At 36.5% G+C, this 20,499-nt stretch overlaps 1 long non-coding RNA gene across 1 annotated transcript in view; it reads right to left on the bottom strand.

The window, feature by feature from the left end:
• LOC122200267 overlaps positions 1 to 20,499 on the bottom strand; it is a 316,204-nt gene that overhangs the window by 278,685 nt on the left and 17,020 nt on the right. The gene's annotated exons all lie outside the window — the stretch shown is intronic.

Genomic DNA, 20,499 nt, shown 5'->3' with positions numbered 1-20,499 from the left:
TATGCTGGGATTTGAAGGAAAGATAATTTGTACTTTCCTCCATCCCCAAGTTTCATCCCAGGAAATGCATATTTTAATGCAGGAAATTATTATGTTGCACAGCATAGAGGATTGCACAGCATCAGGTAGTTGTGAATAATGCTGCAAGGAACATGGGAATGCAGATATACTGTTTTTACTTCCTTTTGATAAATACTGAGAAACGGCAATGCTGTATCATATAGTAGTTCTAGTTTAAAATTTTGAGGAACCTCCATACTCTCTTCCATAGTAGATACACCTATTTACATTTCCACCATCAGTGCACAAGAATTCCTTTTTTCTCCACACCCTCACCAACAGTTGTCAGTTCTTGTCTTTTTGAAGATGGCCATATTAACAGGTATGTATGAGGTGACATTTCATTGTGTTTTTGATTTCCAGTTCCTTGATGATAAATGATGCTAAGTACCTTTTCATGTGCCTGTTGGCCATTTGCATTTCTTCTTTGAAAAAATTCAGTTCCTCTGCCCATTTTCAAATCAGAATTTTTTTTTTGCTACCGAACTGTGTGAATTCCAATATATTTTAGATATTAAGTGCTTACCAAATATATGATTAGCAAACTTTCTCTACCATTCTACAAATTGTCTTTTCATTTTAATACAACTGAGTTGATTTCGTGTGTGGTGTAACATAGGGATCCAGTTTGCCCAACATCATATATTGAAGACTGTATCCTTTACCAATTGTATATTCTAGTAGTCTTTGCATTTCTGTACCTCCCTCACAAGGTGAACCCTTCTGCTTCCCTCTATGTGTGTGTCTCATTCCGTCCTCCGTATGTGAGCAAAAGATGATGGGGGATGACATATTTGCAGACAGCCTCAGGTTTACATGATGCCAGCTTGCATCCGCAAGTATGCTCTATATATTATATCTACATAAAGATAAGCTAGCCCTTCTTTTGTGATATTTAGACAATACACTGGTTGTCTGGCCAGATCCTGATCATATTACCCTTGTTAGGTTTGATAGAATATGATTGACATCCCGTCAGGGAAGGGAAATTTTCAAAGGAAATTGTGTGTACTTACAAGAAGGTGGAAATGATCCTCAGCAGATAAAAGAGTGAATGTTTCTTATGGGAAGAAAAAGAGAAGCTCTAAAAGCAAATGAATCAAGGACTGACATGACCTCATGCAAACCAGTTCTTTTCTTTGACCCTAAACTCCATCAAGTAAACAAAAGACCTCTCACATGTGATAGAAATTCCAGTGGATAAACAAAAATATGTACGTGCTTAGCACACCAAGCATTCTTTGCTTTGCGCTGGCAGTCTCTGATTACAGAAAATTCATGCTTATGAAGTGAAAATAAAATATTAATAATTGTCAACATTTATATAGTATTCATTATTTGCTACATTCTGTTCTAAGTGCTACACATATATTAACTTATTTAACCTTCCCAACAACCCTGTGATGAAGCTATTATTAATATTGCTAGTTAAGAGGTTAGTAAACAGCAGAGCTAGAATTGAGACTCAGTCACTGTCTGCTGCGGAATGTGATCACCTCTCCCTATGCTTCCTTTATCTCAGTATGTAGTTGGCTCACAATATGACTTTTCAGAATGGGGAGTACACAACAAAATATAGGCATTATAACAGAAAAGCCTTGCATATTTTCTTTTTTCTTAATCATGAAACACTACCCTTCTCTGGGTAAACTTTAAGGAACGATTTTAATTCTCTTTAAAATTTCTCTACCTTGGGGTGCCTAGGTAGCTCATTTAGTTAAGCATCTGATTTCATCTCAGGTCAATATCTCAGTTCATGGATTCAAGCCCGACGTCAGGCTCCACACTAGGAACCTACTTGGGATTCTCTCTCTCCCTTTCTCTTTGTCCCTCCCCCACTCGTGCTTTCTCTTTCTCAAAATAAGTAAACCAAAAAATTATTTAAAAATTTCTCTATTAGCACATTTGGTTTCGTAACAGCTGTGTTTCTTATCTTTAGGGTATTCTTAAGATATTGCTCACTTCCTTTTTTTAATTTCACGTGTTATAGGTACTCTGATGCATTCAATCTTTTGAAAGGCCAGAAAGTGTTTGCTATTTAAGAGTTGCTTAACCACGGGAAGAATCTTAGTTCTATATACCCCTTCGCTAGAGATGAAAGGTTTTGAGGAGGTTAACACTTTCTTCACTGCTGTTTCACAGGAATAATAATTTGGGTGCCTATCCTGTACCAGGCCCCGTGGTGAATACTTTTTCACCTCTATCATCCCCTTAGTCAGAGGTATAGAATCAGCTCTCCATAAGCAAAGGCTATTCTGTGTACACACATAATTGTATGTCTTGTTATCAAAGGGGTTCTCAGGCCCTCTTTCATCATCATCACAGGCAGAATTCTCTTAATTGAGCGCAAGTCCTCTAAGTGGGTCTCTGAAATAGGCGGAAAGTAATTTTCTGCTGAATTAAGCAAGGTTGTAAACTCAAAGAGGATAGCTCCCTATAAAGGCTTATGGGATTGCAAATCAATGTAAACAATTTACTTCAAAGGCCTCTGCCTGATTTGGCATTTAATGGGGAAATGTGCCTCAATAGTACTTCTAAAGCTTAAATAAAATTGTCATATTGATTCTCCACATTTTGACATTTCTAATTATTATAATAATTTGACAGATTTTTGGGAATGCGAGCTGGTGCAGCCACTCTGGAAAACAGTATGGAGGTTCCTCAAAAAACTGAAAATAGAACTACCCTACAACCCAGCAACTGTACTACTAGGCATTTATACAAGGCATACAGGTGTGCTGTTCTGAAGGGACATATGCACCCCCATGTTTATGGAAGCACTAGCAATAATAGCCAAAGTATGGAAAGAGCCCAAATGTCCATCGATGGATGAATGGATAAAGAAGATGTGGTATACACACACACACACACACACACACACACACACACACACACACATATATGATGGGGTATTATTCGGCAATGTAAAAGAATGAGATCTTGCCATTTGCAACTACATTGATGGAACTGGAGGGTATTATGCTAAGTGAAATTAGTCAGAGAAAGACAAAAGTCATATGACTTCACTCATATGAAGACTTTAAGAGACAAAACAGATGAACATAAGGGAAGGGAAACAAAAATAATATAAAAACAGGGAGAGGGACAAAACAAAAGAGACTCATAAATATGGAGAACAAACTGAGGGTTACTGGAGAGGTTGTGGGAGGGGGGATGGCTAAATAGGTAAGGGGCACTAAGGAATCTACTCCTGAAATCATTGTTGCAGTATATGCTAACTAATTTGGATGTAAATTTTTAAAAATTTTTTTAAAAATGAAGTCTCCAAAAAAAAGACATAGGGTACTGAGTAACATTACTCTATTTTTCTTTTTACTAACTTACTCTAATACTGTATTAAAGAACATACATGAAATTTCCCTATTCTAAAGGATATATGCCTATTATAAAGGATAAATACCTATTCTTGCAAATGAAAAGTCCAGATGGCATTATATGGTGTTTTGTACCCTTAAATCAAATATTTTTTCTTTAAAATTATTTTCCATATTAAACTAAACAAAAATATTTGAAGTAGCCAATTTATAAAAAAAATTTAAAATGGCATCTATATTATATGTTAAAATCAAATTAAACATACAAAATTATACAAACCTGTTTAAATACTTTTAGGTAGGAGGAAATCTGAGTGTGATTTTTAGAAAGTGTTACTGATCACAGAAGTTAAATTAATGACCCTCTAAATCATCTGCATAGTATCAACACCCATTCTCAAGTAACAAATAGAGGTTTTGAGTAAAGGTCTGACCAACCTACAGGTTAGTTTCTGAATCTAACATTTAATAATTCTACAGAAGTTTTGCTTACCTAGAATCACACTACAATAATATTTGCTGTTTTGAGGACACATTATAAAATAATGAAAACAAACAAATAAGAATACTTCATACTACTACAAAACCCGTATTATGAAGCTTGTAAACAGTGTGTCAGAAAGAGTATAATTTTTCTCATACTTCTCAGCTAAATGTCTACAAGTGTATGCTCACTAGTGACTGAAAAATTAAAGTTAATATGCTGGCATTTTGCAGTATCATGTTTTATAACCTATGATAGTGACTCTATAGTTTAAAATCCACTATTTTCCTTAATGTAGAACCAACAAACCCATGTTTAATTCAGACGGTACCTGAATACCATCTAAAGATGACAGCATTCTTGGGCATCTCTGCCCTAAAGAACTGTAATTTTGTCTTCACATATGGACTACCATGCTTGTATAAATATTCTTCAAATCAATAACCTGTATTTAATATGTGCAAAAAACAGAGAAATGGGGTTCAAATGCTTTGGCACAGACCTTTTTTCCCTTGTTCTATTACTAAAAAAAAAAAGTCAGCCATGTGCATTTCAGTTATTTTATTATTGTATCACTACTTTTGACTACACTGAGAAGAATTTTCATGGACCAAGTTTCATGAAACCTTACTCTCAAGTAGATGAGAATAACTGAGACAAATTCTCATTGTGAACATGTTTATAAAATGTCCTTTAAAAAAGACTATTCACACACTTCTAATAACATTCTTTTCTTTAAATGTTGGACTTTAGTATACAAGTTACTACCTCAAAGGACAATGCAAGAAAACTCTTATTTTAATTTTTTATCCCCCTTTCCCCCTATTTCTACACCTCCTTCAACTTCTGCAACCAAACAACCATTCTATACTGTTAAGTGATTTTTTTGTTTCATATGTGTTTTATAAAACATGTATTATTGTATTATGTATATGTATTTTTAATTTTTATGAATGCTAATGGACTTCATAGCTTACTTTGGTTTGTTTAACTCTCCTCACATGAGCAATTAGGTTTTTGTTTTGCTTTGATTTTCATTTTTTTATCATAAAATTTACCTACAGTAAAATGCACAGATCTTAAGAGTACATTTTGATGAGTTTCAATCAAAGCATTAACTTGTATAACCATTACCCCCAATGAGATACAGAATAGTTCCATCACTGCACAAAATTTTCTTTTCACTCCTTTTATCAGTCCTCAATCACTATTTTTATTTATATCAATAATATGAAGACAAAATTTGCAAATCAGAAAATAGTTAAAATTATTCCAGAACAAGTGAGGAACTGAACAAACTGAATGCTAAAATATCAAACAGTTTATAAGACTTATTCCTGAAATTCTGCAATTGAATTGTATGATATCATGACTTGTTGGAAGAATCTTTTGACAGAACACCTATTTTTAATTGGAAAAATTTACATTCTATACTAGAGAATTAAATTGTGAAGGCCTATGATTTGCATTCAAATATGGTAAAATATTCAAAAGGATTTTAAATAGAATTTATGAGTTTGGGCTTTAGAAAGAAAGGTTTTATCAAAGAAACTTCTAAAGGAGGCTAAAAAGGCCGTACCTGGAAACTACATGGATTAAAATATTTATATATATCAATAGGGGGAGAATGAAGATTGAGAATATTTACCATTTAGAGAAAAACCTGCTTGGATGTTTCCAGGTGACTCACCAAGGAAAGAATATTTTCTCTATTTAAAAAATATGGTCTTTAGAGAAGGAGTTCATTAAAAATATAAAAGGTTTCAAAATTACTAATTATAAAATTGTTTTTTTAATATTTTATTTTTTACGTAATCTGCACCCAACATGGGGCTCAAACTTATAGCTCTAAGATCAAGAGTCTCATGTTCTCTGACTGACACAACTAGGTACACCAATAATAAAATTACTTTTTAAAGTATTGGAATCATCTGGCAAAATAAAAATAAAACCTGTTGAAAAAAGGGTCCTTCAGAAAAATACCTATAACACAATGTTATAAAGTTTAAAAAATGATTAAAATATGTGCATATGTACCAAAATTAAACATTCAAATTGTGCTATTTCAGTGTTAGAAAATCAATGATTCAAAAAAAATTTTGCTTTAATGTACACAAATGTGAGAGAGGAGGGAAGATGGCGGCGTAGGAGGACGCTGGGCTCACCACACGGCCTGCTGATCACTTAGATTCCACCTACACCTGCCTAAAGGACCCAGAAAACCGCCAGAGGATTAGCAGAACAGAGTCTCCGGAGCCAAGTGCAGACGAGAGGCCCACGGAAGAGGGTAGGAAGGGCGGCGAGGCCGTGCGCGCTCCACAGACTGGCGGGAGGGAGCCGGGGCGGAGGGGCGGCTCGCCGGCCAAGCAGAGCCCCCGAGTCTGGCTGGCAAAAGCGGAGGGGCCGGACAGACTGTGTTCCGACAGCAAGCACGACTTAGCGCGTCTGGGAGGTCATAAGTTAACAGCTCTGCTCAGAAAGCGGGAAGGCTGGAGGACAAAGGGAGGGAGAGCTGCTGAGCCCCCGGACGGCAGAGCTCAGGTTGGCGGGGAACAAAGGCGCTCGCCAGCGCCATCTCCCCCGCCCATCCCCCAGCCAAAATCCCAAAGAGAACCAGTTCCTGCCAGGGAACTTGCTCGCTCCCCACAAACACCCAACTCTGTGCTTCTGCGGAGCCAAACCTCCGGCAGCGGATCTGACTCCCTCCCGCTGCCACAGGGCCCCTCCTGAAGTGGATCACCTAAGGAGAAGCGAGCTAAGCCTGCCCCTCCTGCCCCCGGGCACCTTGCCTACCCACCCCAGCTAATACACCAGATCCCCAGCACCACAAGCCTGGCAGTGTGCAAGTAGCCCAGACGGGCCACGCCACCCCACAGTGAATCCCGCCCCTAGGAGAGGGGAAGAGAAGGCACACACCAGTCTGACTGTGGCCCCAGCGGTGGGCTGGGGGCAGACATCAGGTCGGACTGCGGCCCCGCCCACCGACTCCAGTTATAAACCACAGCGCAGGGGAAATGCCCTGCAGGTCCCCACCACTCCAGGGACTATCCAAAATGATCAAACGGAAGAATTCCCCTCAGAAGAATCTCCAGGAAATAACAACAGCTAATGAACTGATCAAAAAGGATTTAAATAATATAACAGAAAGTGAATTTAGAATAATAGTCATAAAATTAATCGCTGGGCTTGAAAACAGTATACAGGACAGCAGAGAATCTCTTGCCACAGAGATCAAGGGACTAAGGAACAGTCACAAGGAGCTGAAAAGCGCTTTAAACGAAATGCAAAAAAAAAATGGAAACGACGACAGCTCGGATTGAAGAGGCAGAGGAGAGAATAGGTGAACTAGAAGATAAAGTTATGGAAAAAGAGGAAGCTGAGATAAAGAGAGATAAAAAAATCCAGGAGTATGAGGGAAAAATTAGAGACCTTAGTGATACACTAAAAAGAAATAATATACGCATAATTGGTATCCCAGAGGAGGAAGAGAGAGGGAAAGGTGCTGAAGGGGTACTTGAAGAAATTATAGCTGAGAACTTCCCTGAACTGGGGAAGGAAAAAGGCACTGAAATCCAACAGGCACAGAGAACTCCCTTCAGACGTAACTTGAATCGATCTTCTGCATGACATATCATAGTGAAACTGGCAAAATACAAGGATAAAGAGAAAATTCTGAAAGCAGCAAGGGATAAACGTGCCCTCACATATAAAGGGAGACCTATAAGACTCGTGACTGATCTCTCCTTTGAAACTTGGCAGGCCAGAAAGGCCTGGCACGATATCTTCAGTGTGCTAAACAGAAAAAATATGCAGCCGAGAATCCTTTATCCAGCAAGTCTGTCATTTAGAATAGAAGGAGAGATAAAGGTCTTCCCAAACAAACAAAAACTGAAGGAATTTGTCACCACTAAACCAGCCCTACAAGAGATCCTAAGGGGGATCCTGTGAGACAAAGTACCAGAGACATCACTACAAGCATAAAACATACAGACATCACAATGACTCTAAACCCGTATCTTTCTATAATAACACTGAATGTAAATGGATTAAATGCGCCAACCAAAAGACATAGGGTATCAGAATGGATAAAAAAACAAGACCCATCTATTTGCTGTCTACAAGAGACTCATTTTAGACCTGAGGACACCTTTAGATTGAGAGTGAGGGGATGGAGAACTATTTATCATGCTACTGGAAGCCAAAAGAAAGCTGGAGTAGCCATACTTATATCAGACAAACTAGATTTTAAATTAAAGGCTGTAACAAGAGATGAAGAAGGGCATTATATAATAATCACAGGGTCTATCCATCAGGAAGAGCTAACAATTATAAATGTCTATGCACCGAATACCGGAGCCCCCAGATATATAAAACAATTACTCATAAACATAAGCAACCTTATTGATAAGAATGTGGTCATTGCAGGGGACTTTAACACCCCACTTACAGAAATGGATAGATCATCTAGACACACGGTCAATAAAGAAACAAGGGCCCTGAATGATACATTGGATCAGATGGACTTGACAGATATATTTAGAACTCTGCATCCCAAAGCAACAGAATATACTTTCTTCTCGAGTGCACATGGAACATTCTCCAAGATAGATCATATACTGGGTCACAAAACAGCCCTTCATAAATTTACAAGAATTGAAATTATACCATGCATACTTTCAGACCACAATGCTATGAAGCTTGAAATCAACCACAGGAAAAAGTCTGGAAAACCTCCAAAAGCATGGAGGTTAAAGAACACCCTACTAACGAATGAGTGGGTCAACCAGGCAATTAGAGAAGAAATTAAAAAATATATGGAAACAAACGAAAATGAAAATACAACGAAGGCAGTCCTGAGAGGAAAATACATCGCAATCCAGGCCTATCTCAAGAAACAAGAAAAATCCGAAATACAAAATCTAACAGCACACCTAAAGGAAATAGAAGCAGAACAGCAAAGGCAGCCTAAACCCAGCAGAAGAAGAGAAATAATAAAGATCAGAGCAGAAATAAACAATATAGAATCTAAAAAAACGGTAGAGCAGATCAACGAAACCAAGAGTTGGTTTTTTGAAAAAATAAACAAAATTGACAAACCTCTAGCCAGGCTTCTCAAAAAGAAAAGGGAGATGACCCAAATAGATAAAATCATGAATGAAAATGGAATGATTACAACCAATCCCTCAGAGATACAAACAATTATCAGGGAATACTATGAAAAATTATATGCCATCAAATTGGACAACCTGGAAGAAATGGACAAATTCCTAAACAACCACACTCATCCAAAACTGAATCAGGAGGAAATAGAAAGCTTGAACAGACCCATAACCAGCGAAGAAATTGAATCGGTTATCAAAAATCTCCCAACAAATAAGAGTCCAGGACCAGATGGCTTCCCAGGGGAGTTCTAACAGACGTTTAAAGCAGAGATAATACCTATCCTTCTCAAGCTATTCCAAGAAATAGAAAGGGAAGGAAAACTTCCAGACTCATTCTATGAAGCCAATATTACTTTGATTCCTAAACCAGACAGAGACCCAGTAAAAAAAGAGAACTACAGGCCAATATCCCTGATGAATATGGATGCAAAAATTCTCAATAAGATACTAGCAAATCGAATTCAACAGCATATAAGGAATTATTCACCATGATCAAGTGGGATTCATTCCTGGGATGCAGGGCTGGTTCAACATTCGCAAATTGATCAACGTGATACATCACATTAACAAAAAAAAAAGAGAAGAACCATATGATCCTGTCAATCGATGCAGAAAAGGCCTTTGACAAAATCCAGCACCCTTTCTTAATAAAAACCCTTGAGAAAGTCGGGATAGAAGGAACATACTTAAAGATCATAAAAGCCATTTATGAAAAGCCCACAGCTAACATCATCCTCAACGGGGAAAAACTGAGAGCTTTTTCCCTGAGATCAGGAACACGACAGGGATGCCCACTCTCACCGCTGTTGTTTAACATAGTGCTGGAAGTTCTAGCATCAGCAATCAGACAACAAAAGGAAATCAAAGGCATCAAAATTGGCAAAGATGAAGTCAAGCTTTCGCTTTTTGCAGATGACATGATATTATACATGGAAAATCCGATAAACTCCACCAAAAGTCTGCTAGAACTGACACATGAATTCAGCAAAGTCGCAGGATACAAAATCAATGTACAGAAATCAGTTGCATTCTTATACACTAACAATGAATCAACAGAAAGACAAATAAAGAAACTGATCCCATTCACAATTGCACCAAGAAGCATAAAATACCTAGGAATAAATCTAACCAAAGATGTAAAAGATCTGTATGCTGAAACCTATAGAAAGCTTATGAAGGTAATTGAAGAAGATATAAAGAAATGGAAAGACATTCCCTGCTCATGGATTGGAAGAATAAATATTGTCAAAATGTCAATACTACCCAAAGCTATCTACACATTCAATGCAATCCCAATCAAAATTGCACCAGCATTCTTCTCGAAACTAGAACAAGCAATCCTAAAATTCATATGGAACCACAAAAGGCCCCGAATAGCCAAAGTAATTTTGAAGAAGAAGACCAAAGCAGGAGGCATCACAATCCCAGACTTTAGCCTCTACTACAAAGCTGTCATCATCAAGACAGCATGGTATTGGCATAAAAACAGACACATAGACCAATGGAATAGAATAGAAACCCCAGAATTAGACCCACAAACGTATGGCCAACTCATCTTTGACAAAGCAGGAAAGAACATCCAATGGAAAAAAGACAGTCTCTTTAACAAATGGTGCTGGGAGAACTGGACAGCAACATGCAGAAGGTTGAAACTAGACCACTTTCTCACACCATTCACAAAAATAAACTCAACATGGATAAAGGACCTGAATGTGAGACAGGAAACCATCAAAACCTTAGAGGAGAAAGCAGGAAAAGACCTCTCTGACCTCAGCCGTAGCAATCTCTTACTCGGCATATCCCCAAAGGCAAGGGAATTAAAAGCAAAAGTGAATTACTGGGACCTTATGAAGATAAAAAGCTTCTGCACAGCAAAGGAAACAACCAACAAAACTAAAAGGCAACCAACGGAATGGGAAAAGATATTTGCAAATGACATATCGGACAAAGGGCTAGTATCCAAAATCTATAAAGAGCTCATCAAACTCCACACCCGAAAAACAAATAACCCAGTGAAGAAATGGGCAGAAAACATGAATAGACACTTCTCTAAAGAAGACATCCGGATGGCCAACAGACACATGAAAAGATGTTCAACGTCGCTCCTTATCAGGGAAATACAAATCAAAACCACACTCAGATATCACCTCATGCCAGTCAGAGTGGCCAAAATGAAGAAATCAGGAGACTATAGATGCTGGAGAGGATGTGGAGAAATGGGAACCCTCTTGCACTGTTGGTGGGAATGCAAACTGGTGCAGCCGCTCTGGAAAGCAGTGTGGAGGTTCCTCAGAAAATTAAAAATAGACCTACCCTATGTCCCAGCAATAGCACTGCTAGGAATTTATCCAAGGGATACAGGAGTACTGATGCATAGGGGCACTTGTACCCCAATGTTTATAGCGGCACTCTCAACAATAGCCAAATTATGGAAAGAGCCTAAATGTCCATCAACTGATGAATGGATAAAGAAATTGTGGTTTATATACACAATGGATAACTACGTGGCAATGAGAAAAAATGAAATATGGCCTTTTGTAGCAACGTGGATGGAACTGGAGAGTGTGATGCTAAGTGAAATAAGCCATACAGAGGAAGACAGATACCATATGGTTTCACTCTTATGTGGATCCTGAGAAACGTAACAGAAACCCACGGGGGAGGGGAAGGAAAAAAAAAAAAGAGGTTAGAGTGGGAGAGAGCCAAAGCATAAGAGACTGTTAAAAACTGAGAACAAACTGAGGGTTGATGGGGGGTGGGAGGGAGGGCAGGGTGGGTGATGGGTATTGAGGAGGGCACCTTTTGGGATGAGCACTGGGTGTTGTATGGAAACCAATTTGACAGTAAATTTCATATATTAAAAAATAAAAAATAAAAAATAAAAACAAAAAAACAAAAAAAAAATAAATTACTTAAGGGAGGGAGTCAAGATGGCAGAACAGCATGGAGGTTTTTTGTGTGTCTCGCATACATGAAATACAGCCAGACCAACGTTAAACCATCGTATACGCCTACAAAACTGATCTGAGGATTAACACGACAATCTGCACAACCTGAACCACAGAATTCAGCAGGTACACAGAGGTGAGAGGTGAACGTGGGGAGAGAGAAGCCGTGGAGGGCAGGGAGGTGCTTTTGCGTGCAAAGAGAGGATGGAGATGGTGGGGAGAATATGGGAAAAGCACCCTCCCCAAAAGCAGCTGGAGAGAAAGTGGAAAATTGGAAACAGACACAGGGACTGAACTAAAAAGGGAGAAAGGAGAAAGGAAAGGGTTTAAATTCCATTAAGACTGCAAACAGGGGAGTGCAGAGACTGCAGCTCCACAGCTCGATACCTGGCGGTGCTCTGGTGGGAATGGTGAATCCCCAAGAGCAGAGTGGGGTGAGGGAGGTTCTCGGGCCACACAGGGAGAAGCAGTTCCACTGCTGGAAGGACATTTGGTAGAAGCTGTAAGGCAACCTGGGCCCAGCAGACCACAGAGAATGGCCACATTTGCTGGCACTGGAATAAGGTCGTTAAGGGTGAAGCCTGGTGCCAGATGTGTGTTGTGATATTCCATAACCCCTGAAACGTTGCTGCTACACTATCTTGCAAACTTATTCTGGGGCGGGCTAGCACCTGGCCGCAATATCTGGGCCTCAGTAGCAGCACAGTACCCACAAACTTTCCTGGGTACAGCCAGCATTCGTCCATTGCTCAGTGAGACCCTCCCACAGAGGGAAACGAGTCAAAGCTGCAGTCCCTCAGAAGTAAGGGGCTGGGGAAAACAGCTGTAACTGAAACAAAACTCAGGAAAGAGGTACTACCTGGGGCTTTGTCACAGACAGTATAAAAGAGGGGAGTAGCTAAAAGCTGAAGACAAAGGACGGGTGCACAATTGCTGATTGGAGAGAACAGAGTTCTGATACTAAAGACTGGGTAGCTGGGTGACACAATTTTCACCACTCCCACACATGGGCATATGCACCTACAAGTGCCACCACAATCCACCCCAGCAGGCTACCAGCGCCACCTAGTGGAGAACAGAGCCGTTTAACTAACCCGCTCAACTGGGCCAAACTTGCTCATCAAGAACAGAAGTCTCACCGCCTGCTTAGTTTATGGACTATAAAGAGATTCAGAATCTAACTTCTAGGGGTAAACAAAGTAATTTCAGTCATATTTCAATCTGTTAGCAGGTCCATCTATTCAATTTTCTTTCTTTTTTTCATTTCTTTTATTTTTCTTGAGAAAAAGAAAAAATTCATTTTTATTTTCAATTGTTATTAAAAATATTTTTTCAATTTTTCTACTATATTTTTTTACTTTTGTGTAAGGTTTTTGAAATTCTATTTTACTTGCATCATTTTATTTTAGTCTACTTCAATGTTTTCCTTTTTTCAAATTTTCAAACAATTTCCTTTTTTTTTTCTTTTTCATTTCTTTTCTTTTTTTTGAATACAGAAACAGAAAAAATTCATCTTTATTTTTCATTTTTATTGAAAATATTTTTCTTTAATTTTTTTCTAGTATATTTTTTACTTTTGTGTAAATTTTTTCAAATTCTGGTTTACTTCCATCATTTCATTTTAGTCTGCTTCAGTGTATTCATTTTGTCAAATTTTCAAACGATTTCCTTTTTTCTTCTTCTTTCCCCTTTTTTCTCTGATCTATCAAGCCACTTTCAACACCCAGACCAAAACACACCTAGAATGTAGCATCATTTATTCGATTTTTTTGTGTGTCTGTGTTTTTAATTTTTGAATTTTAATATTTTTTCATTTTAATTTTTTTATTTTAATGTTTTCTACCTCATTGATTCCTTTTCTCCCTTCAGTGACGAAACAAAGGAATTCACCCCAAAAGAAAGAGCACGAAAAAACGACAGCCAGGGACTTAACCGACACATATACAAGCAAGATGTCTGAACCAGAATTTAGAATCACGATAATAAGAATACTAGCTGGAGTCAAAAATAGATTAGAATCCCTTTCTGCAGAGATAAAGGAAGTAAAAACTAGTCAGGATGAAATAAAAAATGCTATAACTGAGCTGCAATCATGAATGGATGCTGCGGCAGCAAGGATGGATGAGGCAGAACAGAGAATCAGCAATATAGAGGACAAACTTATGGAGAATAACCAAGCAGAAAAAAGGAGGGAGATTAAGGCAAAAGAGCATGATTTAAGAATTAGAGAAATCAGTGACTCATTAAAAAGGAACAACCTCAGAATCATAGGGGTGCCAGAAGAGGAAGAGAGAGAAATAGGGGTAGAAGGTAAAAAAAAGAAAAAAAATAAAAATAAAAAAAAATTTTTAAAAATAAATAAAAAAAATTAAAAAATGTACACAAATGCATGTTATTTTCATTTTGAGAAAATTACAATTAAAAATAATTTGAGAAAAAATATTTTATAAATTCATACAGATAATAAAGCTAATTTCTCAGTCAACAAATATTTAACAACTAAATTACTTCAATTATTTTAGTACCTTAGTACCCTTGTTTAGACAATAAATTATACAGTTGTCATTATAAAAGGGAAATGTCCTTGAGACTTTTAAGTTTGTTTATTTATTTGAGAAAGAGAGAGCATGTGTGCAAGTGAGCAGGAGAAGGGGCGAGAGGGACAGAGAATCCTAGGTAGGCTCCATGATTAGCATGGAGTTCTGGAGCCTGACATGAGGCTGGATCTCTCTAATCATGTGATCATGACCTCAGCTGAAATCAACAGTCAGACATTTAACCAATGTGGCCACCCAGGTACCCCTCCTTGAGACTTTTTATATATGACATTTGCTCTCTAAGAACATCAAAGTAAAATCTACAATTATGGATTACCTTTTTTGTTTCTTCTTTGGATACTTCTTCCTCCCTGGAATGGTAGCTCTCCATGGGAGCACAGACATTCTGTCTCCTTCACTACTTTAAGGTTGAGCATTTAGAATGCTGCCAAAAGTAGTACAGGATGACTAACAAATTTTCAAATATGGTCTTTCATATGGTATAGGTTCATTTTTATCAGAATTAATAGGAATTTGCATTCCCCCTGTATCCACTTTTATGAAATTGTTTTTATTTGTGACCAGACGATCAGGGCAGTAAAATGAATTTTACCTTATATTTGTTGTTTCTAACATTTTTAAAACTATTTTTGTATTACTAATTTATGATAGAAAAATACTTATAATACTCAAGAGTTTTAAAGGTTCAATATTAAAAGATTCTCTATTTTTAAACACAGCCAGAATTTCCCCTGGAATAACGGTGCTACAACTCTATGCCCTCAGAATTTATTGCAATGTTCAGTATAAAACACAAATGACCCCAAATGTAAGAGCATTTATGTCCAAATGAGGTCACATTAACTTAAGTGACATTCATTGTCACCACTACCATGCTTCCAAAGTACATAAAGGAGGATTTTTATCCCCACAATTAAAACATTATAAATACCTCATTATATAAACAGAACTTCTGGCCCTATCTCTTTCATGTAGGTTTTATTTAATTTTGTTTTACCGTGTTTTCTTTCCAAAAAGCCAATTCTTCAAGTTTTTCTCAGTCTGCCTAAATAATCAATGGTTCTGCATTAATGTATATTTACCATATCAGTCAGCAGTAATGGAAACTTATGAATTAATGATTTGCAAATCACAATGATTTTATGTTTTTAGTGGGTGGCAAGAAGCATGAGCAATCAAAGATCACCTAACTCTTTTCTAAGCATTGAGATTTTTTTTGAAGATACATTTCAGTCCCTCCAAGTAGTGAATCATGAGGCTGAATTCCAATAAAAAAAAAAAAAAAAAAAAGGTTAGAGAGGGAGGGAGCCAAAACATAAGAGACTCTTAAAAACTGAGAACAAACTGAGGGTTGATGGTGCGGGCTGGGAGGGACGGGAGGTTGGGTGATGGGTATTGAGGAAGGCACCTGTTGGGATAAGCACTGGGTGTTGTACGGAAACCAATTTAACGATAAATTTCATATTAAAAATTAAAATAAAGTAAAATAAAATAAAGATAGAAATCCCCCTGTAAGTTGATACTAGCATTTGAATCTGCTTTCTTCCTGCAAACATGACGATTCCAGAAGAGGAGGCAAAGAGATTAAGAAAATGAGTAGTGCTTTTGATAGCCTACCAGGCCAGGAAGACAAAAAATAAGAAGCATATTATTATTAGTTTCCCTAAGAGGTTTTACTGTCCAGCAGATAATAGACTGACCTGTACATTTAACTCATCTCTTAAGAATATTTAATTATTTTGTAATACAACTATGTTTTTATATAAATCATATTAACTTTTCCCTTTTGAATATCATTAAGGAGTAGTAGATTCTCACAGACTCAATTTGTTCCAATTAGTAATAATTATTAGTCTTTTCAAGTCTTACTTTGTACCAATTTAGCTAATGGAAACACCATAAACTTGGCTTCTTCAAGGCTATGCTAGTATTTCAAAAGACCTTTGACTTCTTGCAATAAGATATTTCAAACACTTTTTATTTTTAACGTTTCCCTGGCCAGAGACATGAAATCATGTACTCTTCAAATAATACTTCTAATGTACAGTGAAATAGAGTCTAAAATATAAGTAGTAGGTATGAATATTATATTTTTTCCTCAATACCCATTACTGGTATTTACATTCTGTTGGTTCTCTTTAGTGACAATGCTGAAAAATACACTTTTACTAGAGTCATTAGTTCATACTCATATTTCCTAATGAACCTCAATTAATAACACTTAATTTTTTCCATTATAAAATTTTAAGTAATCTTTCTACATTATACCTTCTTGATTTTGACCATTCTCCCAAGCTTTAATTTTTCCCAATTTCCCTTACTAGAGTTTACACTGACCATACCTACACACACACAAATAACCTACTACATTAGATTCAGCTCAGGCTCAAACTATCACTACCAAAAGCACAGTAACAGAATATCTGTGAACAATTAACTGGGATGTGAACTTATTTTTACTAGTAGGTCAAAACCACATTTGCTAAATTAATCATTATACAAAGTTTAGCCCCACTCAAAATTATGGATACCCATTGCCAATTATCACCTCTAATTTTTTTTTTTTATTTTTTAATATATGAAATTTACTGTCAAATTGGTTTCCATACAACACCCAGTGCTCATCCCAAAAGGTATCACCTCTAATTTTGATCATTTCTCCAATAACATTTTCTTCATGTCCCTAGCTTAAAGAATTTAGAGTCATTTCTTACTTCTGGTCAAATAAAATTTACTTACTTCAGAAAATATTTAATTATAAATTAATTTTATCTTGATCAAAGGGTTACAGATACTTACTAATACAATAAGATGAGAGTAAGAATGGAACTTCCTCTTCTAATAATCACAAGTAAGGTAATTCAAACCAATAGTCCCAGAGAGAATAACTAGTAACTGGACAAAATATTAAAAGTATCTGCTGAAGGCACTGGAGACCCAACAAGGCACTAAAAATTTTGAAACCCAGACCCAAAAGAAGGCAGTGAGGGGAGTCCAGCATTTGGAGCTACATTTCTCCAAATGCTACTTGCTAAATTGAGAAGAGGTTCAGAAGCTGAAAAGCTGAGGTATGATTTTGACAACCGCATGCTAGTGGAACAAAATTAGAGTCAGAACGTAAGAAGAGGCACCTCACATGTCTCCACTCTCTGTGCTGAGGTCATTTAACATGGGAATAAGCATAAATGTGGAAACATACTAGCTCTATGACTTTGACTTGCTTGAGCTACCTGTTAGAAGCAAATACATTCCTCTGAAGGAAGAACATCATCCAAAACTTAAAATTATTTCTACATTTTGTTTTCATACTACATGTATGACTGCCATTCAAAATTAAAGTGGACTATGAGGAATAAAACAACATAAATATAAAAGAAGAGAAACAACAGACAATAAAAATGAATGCTCATGGAATACAGATAATGAAGGCACAAAGCCTATAATTAAAATAAATGTAGTTACAATGTTCAAGGAGATAAGATGAAAATAAAATAAGGCTTACAGGAGAAAACTGGAAAAGAAAGTCTAAATTCTAGAACTGAAAAATACAATCTCAAAAGTAATAACTCTAAAAATGGATTTAATAGCATATTATAAAAATAATTATTCACTTACTGGAAATAATCAACAGAAATTTTCTAGCAATATGGAAAGATTTTTTAAAAAGAAAAGAAAAAAAAAGTAAAGAAAAACACAGAAGAAAGAGTAAAAGACCCAGGGGATAGAAAAAAAATTTGCAATATATGTATGTGTGTAATTGGAATGGCAGAGAAAAAGGGATAGAAGATAGGTAGGAACAAGACTGGAAAAGAAATGGTGGAGAAATTTCGAAACTGAAGGAAAAAAATCAAGCCATAGCTGCAGAGCACCCAACAAGTTAAATCAAAATAAAAACATATGATTTCTACTTCTATCCAGATTCACCAAAAAATAAGAAACAAGTTAAAACTGAAACACAATATACAAAAGAATGGTTTTCAATATATAACACATCAGGAAATGAAAGACAGTAATTCCTGAAAGGAAGGAAATAAATGAGCTGTGGCCTACAACTGCCAGAATTTACATCCTGGACAAAGAATCCAGTTCATGTACAAAGAGTGGGAAGCCAATAGTGCCTTGGTTCCCTGAGGTGAGGTAACAGAGTTGTGAGTCCTACAAAGCTATGACATATACAGTAGAATTCCAGAGACAAGAGGGCTACACCAACAGAAACTCTGGAAACCTACAGAGGTTTCAAGTCTTCAGTTGAGGACTCATTAGCACAGGTGTACGAGGACACTATATGAACAAAAAGAAAGCATCATGGGGAAAAAAAGGAGAGGAAACAAACAGCAATGGTCTTGCTTCAGCCAAAGTGATAAATCTCAATTACAAAAATATAGCACAAAACATGCAGCACCAAAAAAGTTAAAATTCACAATGCCTACCATTCAACAAGAAATTACTGGCAAAAAAAAAAAAAAAAACAAGGAAGAAGGAAAATATGGTACATAAGAAGGAGAAAAATAAATCAAGAGAAAGTGACAGAGTAATAACAAAGATAATAAAACTAGTAGACAGGAACATTAAAACAGGTTTATAGCTGTACTTTATAACTTAAAAAAAACCATAGGAAATAATGACTTATTAAAAAGAGATGAGAGATATGCATTCTTTAAAAAGGCCCAAATTGTACTTTTAGAGATGAAAATAATAATATCAAAGATAAAACACACACACACACACACACACACACACACACACAGGCTATGATTAATAGCAAATTGGACACTGCTGCCAAAAAGATTAGTGAACTTAAAAACTAAAAAAAACTGTACAAAATAAAATAGAAAAATAAAAGTACACGAACAGTGTGTGAGTGAGCTGTTGGACAACTTTGAATTGCCTAATATATATGTGCCCATAGTTCATGAAGAAAAAGTAGAAAGAGAAGGAAAAAACCATGTACCTGAACAAATAATGCTTGAAAATTTCAATCTCAATTAAAACTACCAACCACACAGACCCAAAAAGCTTAAATCACCAGAAGCAAAAGAACCAAAACTACATCAAAGAACATCTAAATTAAACTGCTTAAAACTAGAGGTAAATAAATAATCTTACAATTAACCAGAGGGAAAATACACAGTATATACACATGACAAGAAATAGAGATGACAGCATACTGCTCATTGGAAGTAAGGCAAGCCAGAAGACAAGAGAATAACATCTTAAAGGACTGAGGTGGACGGGGGAATACTTGTCACTCTAGATTTATATTTCCAGCAAATATTTTTAAAAGATAAGAAAAAAGTGAGGTTTTTTTAATCACACAAAATCTCAAAGAATTATCACAAGAAGACTTGTAATTAAAGAAATGTTTAAAGATGTCCTTAGAGCAGAAGGAAAATGATAACCAAATGAAAATATGAATTTACACAAAGAGAAAATGCCAGAAATAACTCAATGGGTACCAATAAAATATATTCTTATTATTTACATATTTTTGAAAGATTACGGACCGCTTAATGTAAAAGGAATAACAATGCACTGAGGGAATTAGAACACATGGAGAAGAAAAATATATGACAATGAAGGTACAAAAGTCAGGCAAGGAGAGATGGATATATTCAGTTTTAAGGACCATGCATCATAAATGAGGTGGCATAACATCTATTTGATGGCTGATTGTGATATATCAATGATGGATAATATATAACCCCAAAACAACTATAAGCATAATACCAAAAAAAGTTATAGCTAATAAAATAACAAAGAAGAGAAACAAAATACTAATAAAATTAATTCAAAGAAGGCAGAGAAGAACAGAAATAACAGCATGATAGTAGATTAGTAGCATGCTAGATTTTAACTTAACCATATTAATAATCACATGAAATATAACTAATCTAATCATTCCCATCAAAAAGCAAGGACTATCAGGGAATGGGAGGCTGGGAAGATGGTTGA

The sequence above is a fragment of the Panthera leo genome, chromosome A1 (genome assembly GCF_018350215.1).
Source record: "Panthera leo isolate Ple1 chromosome A1, P.leo_Ple1_pat1.1, whole genome shotgun sequence".
NCBI lineage: Eukaryota > Metazoa > Chordata > Mammalia > Carnivora > Felidae > Panthera > Panthera leo.
This window is presented reverse-complemented; position numbering and strand designations above follow the sequence as displayed.